The sequence below is a fragment of the Loxodonta africana genome, chromosome 17, assembly GCF_030014295.1.
Source record: "Loxodonta africana isolate mLoxAfr1 chromosome 17, mLoxAfr1.hap2, whole genome shotgun sequence".
Lineage (NCBI taxonomy): Eukaryota > Metazoa > Chordata > Mammalia > Proboscidea > Elephantidae > Loxodonta > Loxodonta africana.
Genome location: NC_087358.1, coordinates 22515428 through 22530386, shown reverse-complemented (window position 1 = coordinate 22530386; position 14959 = coordinate 22515428).

Below are 14959 nucleotides of genomic sequence, written 5' to 3'. Positions count from 1 at the left end.
CCATGTAGAGCTAGGTGAAATGCACTCATGCGAAGGCCTTCAAGACAATACTTTAGAAGCCATATTTATTTTCCATACTTAGGTAAAACATGTTTTGAAGTGGACTACTGTATTCCCTTATTATTTTTTATATTAAAGTATATGAATGGAAAGGAACAAAAAGAGAAGTAGAGGTTTCTTTGTATTAGCCAAGCACTGACAGTGGAATTTCTTTCATTTTTATAGATTTCAAACTATCTTCATGTGATAGTAAGTTGGGAGGGGAAACGTGAACAAAAGAGAGCAGTAGTGGTTTTCTATATTAGCCACCTGTTGAGCTGTAATTTATAAAACACTATCAGACATAAATTGAAGTTTCTGATTCTAAAAGTTGGTATAAACATTGAGGTTGAAAACATGCCAAACCTAATCAAAATAGGTGGAGGAGTATTTAGATCCTAAAGGATATTAATTAATGCTCAAATATGAATTCCATCTCTATGTCTTCCAGCTCAGAAAATAAAAGATGCACACCTCACTTTAATCATAATGTCTGCAATAAATGACCTGCCCACTTCATGTGCGTGCTGCAAAGATTAAGAGAGATGACCCACACAAAGGGGCTTTGTAAACCGTAAATCGCTATATGTTAACGATCTAAGTATACTATTATTTTACTTGCTTTTGACTGTTTGGGGAATATTTTTTAAGGGATAACTATGTGAAGTTGCTGATCAAAACCTAGAAGCACACCAAAAAGCTTCACTTAATTCTCCAAAATGATGCCTTTTATCTTAAAAAATAAAACAAAAGGAATTGATGGTTGTTCAGACTATGATAGAAACACTTTAGAGGAGTGCAAAAGTAAACCATTAAAAAAATTTTTTTTTTTTTTTTTTAATTTAGACCCATAAAATGGCTTTCGAAAGGATGGTCCCTTTTTTACGCTTACTCCCCAAGAAACATAAGTAGGTGATTTCTTACTTGAATTCACATGGCATTTTTCTATACCTGCCTCACGGTATTCTAGCTTATATTTTAGTTATGTGATAGCTCCCATAATAAATTGCCAATGATTTGAATTTATATATTTACATAAGTGTGCAAGTATGCATATATATATATACACACATATTACAGGATAGGGCTTCCCAGCTCGGGACTGAGCCTTGCTTAGGTTCTTACCTTCTTCTGACCAAGAATGACCAGGAGAGGCTCAGAGACTCCACACAAACAAAGGTTTATTAGAGACAAAGTAAAAGGCTCATGAGGGAGAGGTGGAGAGGGGTTTCCACCTATGTTAGCCTCCAGTCTCTCTCTGGACAAAGGATTTCATAGGCTTATAAAAGTTCTTAGGCAGGAAAAAAGGCATTATCTTTATTCATTAGATGGGTGGAGATTTCTAGGAGAAGGGGAGGGATTATGGAAATCACATGCGTACGCAGTTAGAATTCAAGATGGACTTCCTCGCAGAGGTTGCTGGAACTAAGATGGAGTCTGTCACAAAGGCTACCAGGATGTCGAACAGGACTTATTCTGGGATGTGGTGCATGCTGATCCCTCTGGATCTTGGTTCGAGCCCCAGCGAGGGGTCCCTGTTCATGTTTGTCTCATGTGGAAGGTCACCCATAGGCCACGTTGATCTTTACTGCACATGCTTTGCACCTGGAGAGGCCTTAAAAAAACACCTCAGAAGGATTATCAGTAATTTATAGCTCGCTAAATGTAGCCCTTTAGGTTGTTAATTACAAGTAGTTTTCGGGTACCAGTAGCAAAAGTTATATGGTGGTTTGTACTTAGTTCTCTAACCTCCTTTTCAGTTAAAGTGTACAACTAAAAGAATTAACTCACGCACACAGTGAATTCCGAACAATCCTCAAGTCAAAAAAAAATTAAAAAAAACATGTTTCCAAGACTTCTAATCTTTATACCAATTTTTTTTTTTCCTTTTACAATGTAGGAGACAGTGTTAAGTAAATGTTCGTTAAAATGATTGCAGTAAGTGCTCAATGCATGCTATTGATTCAACTACTAACATGTTTGCAGTCCATCAAAAATATAGTATCCCTGTTTAGCTTTAGCACATTGAAATTTTTAAAAAAATATTTAAAATCATCTTATAGATTCTCCTGTGAGTCTACCTTCAAGTTAGTTACCAGACAATCTATTATGTTGACCAATTTGAATGTACCTTAAAATAAATTTTAAGGAGGGAGGAACTCTAAGTAAATTGTTAAGATAATATATATATGTATACATATATACACACACATCATACTGGAAAAACCGTATGCTGTATATAAACACTTGTAATTTACTCACAAGAGTAAATTGATACACAATAGTGTGCCATCCCTCTAGGTCTCACCTACAAGTGTATTTACATCTTTCAAGGTTGTACTTAATGGATCCTAAGTTCCCTTGCGAGTCTACGACTGTTACATAGGTGTTGTTGAAGAATGAAAGAACAACTGCGCAAATACTACTACTGTGATTTAGAAAACAGTGATAATATAGTGATTGCTCAAATAAAAAGTACATTTCTTTTGTGTTTGGGTTATTTCTTTGGGATTGAAAAGGTGCACTTTGGATTTCATAATAGCTTACAGCTTGCATAGGACACTAAGTGATTTTTTGAATCAGGTTGAATGTTTTGCCGCCCTCCTCAGGATACCCTAGCGGAAAAATGCACCTCTTAATTTCATTGAGAAGATGCTCTAGAAAGATTTATATTCTCTTAGGAAAGTGCATAGACATTTTTATATGGAAACCTTGCTCTTTATATGACTTGCTAATTATTTACTTCTTTACTCCTTCACTCATTCAACTTTGAAAATAAGGCAACAGCAATGCCAATCAAGGGAACTCAAAATCCAGATGAAATTACTAGTAATAAAAGTATATTGATAAGAGAAATCTTTGTTTTATAGTAACTTATAATTTAAAGAGTCAAAATGAAACACTTATTTTATACAGCCTAATACAATAATATATCACATACAGTTAAATTATAAAATAATGTAAGACATTTTTCCAGCAGCAACATGATAATAAATAGTGCAGTTGTTGTTAAAATGTTCATTATTTTAATACAGAAAGGGATCCCTTTTTTAGGTAGAAAAATATTCATTTGATGTCAGAAGTGTTTTTTTAATCAAAGCCAGAGAGAAGGGTTGAGGCAGTCACAGGAATCTGCAAGGAGATGAATCACCAGGGTGCTGCACTATCCTGTAGTCCTTCCAAAGGTAACTGGGGAAGTATCCTTACCTACACACTCTTCTTTAAAAACACATTTGTGTGTGTGTGTGTTACAAATTAATGATTGTCGATTAATGCTTACCTCTTTACATTGTCTTTCTTATTTTTATGAAAATTATACTGGTTCCTAAGCCACCTAATATTTTAGAAGGATAATTTTTTTTTTTTTTATTATAGAAAGAGCTGTATTTGTGAGTTGTCATTACCTGTAAAATTCCTTAAGAAAAACATTTCAGATTTTTACAGTGATAAAGAGAGGACAATAGATGTACAAGCCCTTTTTATTATTCCAACCCTTCGCTTGAACACTTAGGTTAGTGGGGAGTAGTGAAATCAGATGCTCCCTGACTTACCCAGCACAGCTTTGAATGGCACATAATTTCACACTGCCCTGATTTTAAGAAAAAAAAAAATGATGAATAATTTACCTTTTACCTGAAAGTTTGTCCTGAATATATATATGAGTCAGAATTGTGTGTATATATATATGTATATATATATGCAGTACAGCACTTCAGTGAGGGAATAAGTTAAACCACATAATTAACACAGTTGCAGATTCTGAAATTAGGTCAGCAAATAAAAGAGAAAAGCAAGAAGAAGGAATTAAACCAACACTGAACTTTAAACTAGAAATGAATTGAATATCATCAAGAGTCTGATATTCGTAAGCATCAGATATATCACTGTGACTGTACTAAGGCAAGGTCTAATTTATATATATATATATATATTTATTTAAACACTACTGTTAAGTTATTTGGACACCCTGGTGGCGTAGTGGTTAAGAGTTCGACCGATAAACAAAAGGTCAGAAATTTGAATCCACCAGGGTTCCTTGGAAACCCCATGTGGCAGTTCTACTCTGTCCTATAGGGTCTCTATGAGTCGGAATCGACTCAACGGTAATGGGTTTGGCTTTTTTTTTTTTTTATGTCATTTAAAATGTCATTCCATACCAATATTTTCTTTTCGTTGTTATGTGTGTATTCTGTAAAAAATAAACAAACTCATTGGTGTTAAGTCCGTTCTGACTCATAGCGACCCTATAGGACAGAGTAGAAACTACCCGACAGTGTTTCCAAAAAGCATCTGGTTAATTTGAACTGCTGACCTGTTGGTTAACAGTGGAACTCTTACCCACTAGCCACCAGGGTTTCCATGTATTGTGTAGCGATATACTTACAAGTACAAGGATATGTGGCCAAGTTGTCATATTCTCATTTTTCCTCAATTGTGATATATTTGAATTTATTTCTACCTATGTATTTTGTGTTTTCCATTTGCCTTTCCATTCATATACTTTTTTTTAATCTTTTCTTGTTTTATATTAGTTTGCCTTCCCCTCCCCACCCTTATTTCAACTTTTCTATTTACAACCACTTTCTATTCTTTTAGTGGTTATGCTTCAAATTTTACCACACACACATAAATCTATAAGTTTACAAATCTAGAGTTAAATGGTATTTTAATCATCTTTCTAAGCAATACAAAAACTTTAGAACACTTGAACTCCAATCACCCCTTCCAGTTTACATGCTTCTGTGTTATTGCTATTGTGAGCTGACAGGTTGGTCCTGACTCATAGTGACCTATAGGGCAGAGTAGAACTGCCCACAGGGTTTCCTAGACTGTAATCTGTATGGGAGAAGATCATCAGGTCTTCTCTCCTGTGCATGTTTACCTCAGATTAATTAGGCATTTATTATTTGCCTTCGCTTTGTTTCTTTGGCTTACTCGTATGTATAACATTTCTTTGATTGCATTCTTCCTCTTACCTCAGTCCTTCCTTCTGAGATAATTTTCTTACTTTGTAAAGTATAACTGTTAACACCTTTTCTTCGTCAATATTTGTTTGTAAATTGCCTCCATTTTTGCTTATGTAAAATATTATTTTATTGCCCTCATTATTAAATATGTTTTTTACATATTTTGCATCTTTAAAAGAGCTAAAAAAAAAAAAAAAGCTTTTTTTTTTTTTTTCCTTTTAAAGCACCCTAAAAGTATTATTAGATTGTCCTAAAGGTTTCATTTGTGCTTTTGGATGTCAGTTGGAGGTCTAATTTTTAGCAAACATCTCTCTAGTCTCTGACTAGTTCTAACATCTTTTTCTGGTTGATATAGTTTTAAGTTTCATCATTACCATATTTTTACACAAACAAGAGCCTATTACATGTTGCTCTAAAAAAAATAGCATAGTGTACATACGAAAATACCTCTTGGGGGGGTGCAGTTGACAAACAGAAAGTGTTATTTGTGTAAAAATATAATATATGTTTAACTGACTTTTTATTTATTCTATTTGGTATAGTTTGTTCTTTCTAAGCCTGAGGATCCACTTTACAAGAATTCTGGAAAATTTGGCTTCTTCAAATATTGCTCTTCTCCATCTTTTTTTCCCCAATTTGGGATTCTCATGACACATACGTTAAGTATTTTGATTCTGATTTCCAGCCTTTCTAAAATGTTATAGCACCTTTTCTATCTCCTTGACACTCTATGCTGTATTCTGGATAATTTATTCTGATCTGTCTTCCAAATTACTAATTCTCCTTTGGACGGTGTCTGTTCCGATATTTAAGTCATTCAAGTTTTAATTTATATGTTGTTGTTATAAATTTCTGTTGAGTGGATTCTGACTCACGATGACCCTATGTGTGCAGATTAAAATTACTCCATAGGGTTTTCAAAGCTGTGACATTTTAGGAGCAAATTGCCAAACCTGTATTCTCAGGCACTGCTTAGTGGGTTCTAACTGCCAGCCTTTCAGCTAATAGTTGAGAGTTTAACCATGTGTGCCACCTAGGGACTCTTTTCATTTATATAATTCTATTTATAGTTTCCATTTTTGGAAAATGTTTACTCTTCTCCATATTTATTTTTGTTAGAATTATTTTGCCAGCCTGCACTGTATTGCATTTTTATTTCCTTAGTCATATCATGCACAGCTATTTTATACTTAATATTTTATAAAATCAATATATGAACTCCTCAGGAGATGTTTAAGTCCAGTGTTTCTTTCTCTGTTGACTATCACTCATGACATATTTTTTCGGCCTCGTGTTTATTTCTGACAATGTGCAAATATTTGCTCTGAACTTAACCTATAAGAATCCTAATTAATTCATCTGTAGATATACTCTTCCACAGAGGCTTTGGTTTTCCTTCTTCCAAGAATGGGGTCACCATGAATTGGAATCAAGTTGACAGCAACTAACAATGACAACTTCCAGGAATATCGCAATTAACTTCTTATCTTGAGGTTGCCTGTACTCACACAGCTATTATAAATTTGAATTCTAGACCTATGTGTTGACAAGTTTACAAATTCTCCAAAGAGACTACTATTTCTCTTTAATATATTTTCCAACATGGAACTCTGGTAAAAAGTCTAGATTCCTTGTATCCTTCCTCTATCCCATAAAATGGATTTTTTTCTAGCCAACTTTTTTCAATAATATTATACTGATTTAAAATATTCTGGATTGACATGGAAAATTTAGATTCTGACTATCTGAACTTGTGTGGATCCAAAGCCTAGTCTCCCATGTGCTTTTTGATTTTTGTATTTACTTCTTTTTTTCCAGTTTCAGTAATCTATTTAATAATATGTTTTTGTAATGTATTCAACACCTTTGTGCTTTGAGGTGGAAGGGATTCCCAAAATAGCTACATCTCTTGCTGCCAGAACTGTAAGTTGATGTAACATTTTCTTCCCTTGAGTAGCTTATTTTTTCCATAGTTAATTCAATTTAACTTAAAATTTATATATTGTGTTTGCTTGTTTTATTTTTTAGAATATTTTCATTTTAGAAAAGTTAAGAAATAAAAAAAAAGAAATATGCATGTTTAAATAAGAAAAACAGTTTAGAAATGCTTGCTTTTAATAAAAGAAAAAAATACTCCTACCTCATTTTTAATGCCAAAGTATTACTTTAAAACACTTTACATCGTTTTAGCTATCCATATTTACATTCGTATACTGTTATTCATTTACCAATTTTAGAGCCTGCCTTTTGATCTTAAAGTAATTGATTTAAACTCATGCCTCTTCTAGCCATCCTCCCATGAGTAGATGATTTTTGGATAGATAAATTTCATTTTTACATTATTATAACCATATTAGTATTATCCTCTACAGAATTCAATTATGTACACTGATTATCTTTTGTTTGTGTATGGATTTGACATACCCTGGTGTTTCTAATTATCTTTCTTTTTCTTTTTTTGTCAGTGAACAATTTACATTAATTAAGTCTCTGCTTTTCCCCATCAAAATCATCATAATGTAATTGTTTCTGTAGAGTCATTATTTTTCCCTGTATTCTATTTTCCAGAGATCTAAATTGCCTGCTCCAGTTTGGATTGGTTCTTCCTTAGGTCTTATAAACAGATGACATCTTTTCATTCCTTTCTAGATCACATGCTTTCCTATTTTTTTTGGCCTAATTGCTAATTTTGCTGTAGCATATCATTAGTATATTTATATTTCTAAGGTGGGTGGAAAGGATAATATTCTGATTTGTTTTTCTAAAATTATTTAATTTACTTTTATAAATTATAATTACTGTACATGAAAATATAATTCTGGATTGCAAATAATTTTCCTTTAGATACGTGAAGGTATAAATTCATTGATTTCAAGCTTCTTCATTGCTTATGGTAATTGTAAGTCAAATCAAATTCTCATTAATTTATATGTAAACTCTTTCTCTCAGGAAGAGTTTAGGATTCACTTTTTGTCTCCCAGAGTCTTTTGCCATTTGTTGGTTTGAATACTTGTCAGACCTATGCAGCCTAGACGCTTGTCTTTATGAGATATTTCCTTCTATTACTTTGTATTTTTCCTGCTGTCTTTATCTAGAAATCACGTCTTTGTTTTAGGGGCCGTCAAGTTGATTTTTGACTCATAGTGACCATATGTGACAAAGTAGAACTATCTCCTAGGGTTTTCTAGGCTGTACTATTCATGATAGTAGATTTCCAGGTCTTTCTTCCATGGAGCTGCTGGGTGGGTGTGAACAGCTGCTTAACCGTCACCCCACCAGGGCTCTCTTCTACAACTCATAGTAGCTGTATATTGAATCTCATAGATGGGACTTCTTTCATTTCAAAATTCCGTTCTAATGTGTGATATTTTTCTTGACTTCCTAAGCTGTTAGTTGATTTATATTTAATTATATATGTATTTCTAATTTCCCAGAGGTCTTTCTTATTTCCTATTTTATTTTTATATTATCTCTTTCTTGTCTTGTAAATGCAATATTTAAGGAAAATATATATATTGAAGTTCTTTCCTCAGTAAGTTTCCTTCTTAGCAGTGCTTCTTAACAAGGGATGATTTGCTATGTCAAGGAACATTTGGCAATATCTGTTAACATTTTAGGTTATCAAAACTGGAAGAAAGGTTCTACTCACTCCTAGAAGCCAGGGGTACTGGTAGGCATCTTATAGTACACAGGACAACCCACCATTACAATTATCTGTTCAATGTCTGGGCTTCCTCATGAATGGTTCTGTCAATTTATTTTTTTTTCTTTCCTTTGAATATTCTATACTTTTCTTCTACTTTATATGCTTTGTAATCATTTTCTTTCTTTTTTTGATTGAAAACAGGACAAACTAATATTATAATGTGGTAACTCTGGAAATCATATTCTTCCCCTTCTGTGTTGCAGTGACAATATTCCCTGTTCTGTGTAGTCACTGAAGTCTCTGTTTCTTACCTTGTCTTTAGCTAGTGTTTTGATAGAGATTTCAGGAGCTGGAAAACAAAAACAAAACAAACAAACAAAAAAAACCTCTCTCAGCCTTTGCAGACTGACAATCTGCTGGGACACTCCTTTAACACTTAGCCAGGTTGTTTACAATTATTTCTCAATCTCCATTTACTGCTTTCACTGAGCCTGAACATCAGCCAGTGTGAAAGCTCCTCAGGTCTTTTTTGAGCATGTGTTCTGTTCTGGGTGTGTGTGTGGCTTTCTAAATTCCCTGGTATACATGGCACTTTCCAATGACCTAATTTGCAAATGAAAAATTCCCCCTGACTTTTCCTCCCACGTTGTAGATGGTCTACTGTACATTTCAATTATAATCTACTACCCTGGGATGCTGCAATATTATTTTATTTTTTATCATCCTACAATATTTTTGCTCAATGCCTACTGCTTTTCCACCCTGAGTTGATTCTTAGGTGAAACAGAGATGAGCACCGCACACCTGTCCTTCTTTTAGAACCCAGGACTGTGTATAAAAGAGAAACACAATAATTTGTAAATAAGATCTGCTTTGATCTTTCTAGAACCAAACACTGGTGTTCTCAAATGGGGACAGACCGCCGTCTTCAAAATGCTGCTGAGCTTGGAAAGGAGTGGGATAAGGGCAAGTAAAATGCCACAAAGCTTTTCTGCCTTTTTAAAAGATGTCTTTTCTTGATTCGTCATTCACTTGGTTGCTGTAAAGCTCAGACTATTTTCTAGAGTTCTCTGACATAGCTGGTTGTGAAATGTTCTGCTTGTTTTTCTATGTTTCTGTGGAGGAGTGTGTGTTGGAAACTGCCTGCTCTACCATTTGGGTGCCATCATTCCATTCATACTCTATAGTAGCCAGAATTTCCAAGTCTCTAGCTTTCCCTGGGTTCTCCCATGACAAGTAAGCACCCTTATTTGGTATGCTTCCCTTCATTTGTACCTTGAATCTCAGCTGTTTTTACTACATTTCAACTCTTACTGCTTCTTCATCTACTTTCGACATTCAGACTTTTGTTGAAATCTCTTGTCTGGTGATCCTACCTTCTCATATTCTTATAGTTCAGGTTTTATAATTTGGGTTTCTTTTAATTTCACTTTAAAAGATTTTTTGTACAGAAGGAAGACAGAGTTGTAAAATGTAATCGAAGAGGTCATTGAAGAATATTTGCTGTTTACTTTTGGGGCTTGTGAAATCTTCAGAAAATATTTAAAGCAGTGATCTATATTTCACTCAGAAAAACTGGGTTGATCTTTTTAATCTGAGTATTAAAACATATTAGTTCCCAACTCAGAATCCTTCATGAGTTTCTTATTGTATCTTGGCCAAAACATAAAGTCCTTGTAATTTTGTAGGAGAAGGACCTGATGATCTGACCCCTGTTTATGTTCACAATCTCCTCACTCCTGTGATCGGTCTGGAACTCAGTTCTCTTGAGGTTTAGAAAGATTATACATGCTGTTCTAGTCTGGAATTTTTTTTTGTTTTTTCCCCTACCTGAAGTACTACTTCTTCACAGAAATCTTTTCCGGCCATGTACCCCATATTAGTCATGTCTAGTTGTTATAACCTCCCATTTTGCTTCATATTATGATTAAAAAAATTTTAACTTTTTGTAACTTTAAAATAATCACTTTTTGTAATTATTGTGTAATATTTTACCCTTCTAGAAACCTTTAAAGTTAATGAAGGCATGGAACACATCTTTTCATTGCATTCAGTATTCCCAGTACTTAGCAGAATGCCTAGCACAGAGTAGGAAGTGATTACATGTTCATAGAAGAGTTAGTGACACTTGAAAATAGACTGTTTGCATTTTTGATGTTGTCAAGTACGATTATGATTAACCTCTTTTTCAAACAGAAACATTTGTTGCCTAAAGATTCATCTCTGAATGATTAGAGGACATTTGCATAGCATGAGGAATGAAGAAAAATGTGATATGTGTGTATATGTGTGTGTCTGTGCACATATTTGTTTTACTTTTAAAATAATTGAAAACTCCTCGTATTTTAAGCCCTTCCAAATTCTTAGATTTTTTTGTTGGTTTGTTTGGTTTTTAATAATATTTTATTGTGCTTAAGGTGAAAGTTTACAAAACAAATTAGGTTCCCATCTAACAATCTCTACACAAATTATTCAGTGAAGTTGGTTACATTTTTTATTATTATCATGCATTCCATCCTAGAAGTAGGATTTCCAGTACTTTGATTTCCCTGCCCACTTACTTTCTTATCTTTGCTTTAGTTTTTACCTTTTGATCTCATACAGATGATTTTTTAAAGGCGATTGTTACTCATCGGGGATATTCTTAATTTTACAAATCAATCTGTTATTTAGCTAAAAGGTGACTTCAAGGGATAATTTCGGTTTAAGGTTTAAAGAGTATCTCAGGGCAATAGTCTCCTCTACTCTCAACTGGTCCATTAAGTCTGGACTTTTTAAGAATTGGAGTTCTGTTCCACACTTTTCTCCCATCCTACCAGGAAGGCCTATTGTGGACTTGATCAAACGATCAGTAGTGGTAGCCAGGAACCATTTAATTCTTCTGGTCTCAGGGTAGATAATGCTGTAGTTTGTGGAGGCTTTAGTCCTGTAGACTACTTTCTTCTCCGAACCTTTGGTTTCCTTCTTTCTCTTTTGTTCCAAATAAGTAGAGACCAATACTTGTATCTTATGTGGTCACTTTCAAGCTTTTAAGAGCCCAGACACTACTAACCACACTGGGATGCAAAACATATACTTTATGAACTATATTATGCCGATTAACTGAGCTGTCCCAGGAGAATATGGTCCTAATCCCCCAAACCCAAAACAACAATTTCTTAATGTGTTTGGTTATGTCTAAGTATCTGTAACTGTGTCCGCTAAGTAGTTTACCATATATATGGATATACGTGCATGGATACACATACCTGTATGTTCATATGCCTATAGATACATCTGCCTGCCTACACATGTATGCCCACATATTCATAACCATACTCATATATGCCTACATACATATTTTGTGCAACTACACACACATTTTTTGATTATTGTTGGTGTTGTTGCAAAATTATATTTGTCATATCCTTTACAAAATATCTTTTTCTCTTGTGCACTTCTTAGTGACATCTTTTACCTTGGTTAAGGTGTGTGCACTTCAGCCACATTTAATGCTACCCTTACAATCACCAAAAATAACAAGTGTCTACTATCTCAAGAGTGCCCCCGCCCCCTCTCCCAACACTGGTAACCACTGATGAGCATTGGTCCCTGTACATATATATGGAATACTTTGCAGCCGTAAAGAATAATTCTGAGTTTTTGAAACACACACACAGTGTTCTGATCCTACCTTCTCTCCCACAATATTGCTTTTCTGCACATGGCATATTATATCCGATATTACAAAAAAAAATCCCTAACGTGGTTATTCACGAGTCAATGAGCTCCATCGTTAAATCTACATACTATTCCTTCTTTTCAGAGATACTAATAGAAAAATATTTCTATGCCTTACATGTGATAAAGTATTTTTATTGAAGAATAACAAAGCTGATGGTTAGATGTGTAAGTCTGCCATATAAATAAATAAAAAAAAATTGTGTACTATTTGAAAAGAAGTATGTGCTATTGTTGGTGTGGTAAATTTCTATTAGGTTTTAAAGACATACGTAAGCACTTTACCAATGTCCTCATTAACCTGTAACAGCAAATAGAGGTTTTACATCTAGCTTATGGAGAAAAAGAACTCTATAAAAAGCTTTAGTAACGTTCACATCAGAATAATTTCTCTAAATTTCCTTTAAATTTCTACTAAGTTACTTCATTAGAATAATAAAATGCAACAGGGTATTACTTTATTATCATAATTGCTCTCTAAAATTACTTATGCCTCTTGATTTTTCAGTACATTTCTGTATTAGACAAAATAGTATCATGTTGAAAAATTAAGCCTCCCAGCCTCAAAGAGAAGCAAAATTACTCAGGATTTTTTTTTTTTTTTTTAAATATCTTAACTGTCATCCAAAGTTTATTCAAATACTAAGTGTAGAATTCTGTGTTCATTACCCCACTGCCATTGAGCCGATTCCAACACATAGCGACCCTATAGGATACAGCAGATCTCTCCTATAGGCTTTCCAAGGAGTGGCTGGTGGATTCCAACTGCCGAGCTTTTTGTTAGCAGCCACAGCTCTTAAGCACTGCACCACCAAGACTTCTGTGTTCATTAGTGTATGCGTATTTAAGTAAAAACATTTTGGATTTGGAGTGGATGCATAGCACTCTTATTAACACTTCTTTAATTCCATGAATTAGCTACTTTTTTAAGAAACAAATTTAATACAGCTGTAATTGATAGACACCAAATTTAAGGCCGATATTTAATTGTAAAATCCACACTCTTACATTGCAAGCTATATTCTTTTAATATACTGTACATTTGATTGATGCTGACCACTTTGGCCTCTTAACATCTCACAAGTGTAAGAATAAATATTTATTTTAAGTGGAAGTTATTAAAGAAGCCAAAGTTTGGGTATAAAGATGACTAGAAGTCTGAAATTTAGATCTGCAGTTAGCAATAGGATACAGCTCAGGAACTAAGGTTTAAGAAAATTCAAATTGAAGTGAGACGTTGAATTATTGCACAAGGATAAATTTTTAATGTAGAAAATGTCATCTGTTTATTCTGGAATATGTATTTGTCTAATGGAAAACTCCTTCTTTCCTATCAAATTTTAAATAAAACTGGTTTTGCGTGCCACTGATGGAATAGCCTCATCTTAGCCTAAAAGCCCACCCAAACCCACTGCTGTCGAGTCAATTCTGATTCATAGTGACCCTATAGGACAGAGTAGAACTGCCCCATAGAGTTTTGAAAGACAGCCTGGTGTATTCGAACTGCAAACCTCTTGGTTAACAGCCATGGCACTTAACCACTACGCCACCAGGGTTTCCACCTTAGCCTAAGGACATATTTTTTGCCCTCACTCTTCTCACTCCTAGGGGAGAAAATGTGTAAGATATTTATCATTTGGGATTGGCCAAGAGGCAGGTTGAGTTACAAGAAGCACAATCTGTAAGATAAATTTATGAGAGGAGGGATCTCGTTGCTCTTAAAAATGGCTGCTTCCCCAGAGTCAAACACAGGAATAGAATAAAGTTTCACTCAATAAATATTTGTAGATTGGACGCATGATGATAATAATGGCATCGCTAAGGCTGCATTGATTTCTTTTCAATAAACATATTTTAAATACAGATTTCTTTTACCACCTTTTAAAATATTAGCCAAATCTTAAATTAATCTTTTGCTCAAGCTCATGTATGTATTTTAACAAATGATTAGAAAAAAAAAAGTTGTTAACAAAATGTTGGCTGAATCTTTAAATGTACCGTGAACGGGTTTAGCTACATGTTTTGTGATTGATTAAATAATTGTGAAGGAGTCATTTATAATGGCCCAAATAACTGGAGTCAATGACATCTAAGAGCTCTGCCTTTCAAGTCCTGATCAAATGATTTTGTAACAGTTCCTGGTGCTTTGTGTGGTAACAAACTAAGGAACATGGCCATTTTTATTTTTAGTGGATAGAAGTAAAAAAACTAAAATAGTTTATGAAGATTTATTTTGAAAGATTAAAACAAATCCCACAGTAAAATCAACTATAAATAAGCTCCCTGGTGGCAAGTACTAGCTTTTTTTTTTTTTTCCAGCTTAAACAACCAGAAATTTATTTTCTCACAGTGTAGGAGGCTAGAAGTCTGAATTCAGAGCGCTGGCTCTAGAAGAAGCTCTCTCTTTCTGTTCGCAGTGCAGGAAGGTCCTTGTCTCTTCAAAGCTTCTGCTCCTGGGCAATCTTCATGTGGCTTCACATCTCTTGTTTAATCTCTTGTATCTCCAAAGAAACTGACTCGAGACACTCAAGATACACCCTATACTAATCCTGCCTAATCAACATAACAAAGGCAACCCATTCTCAAA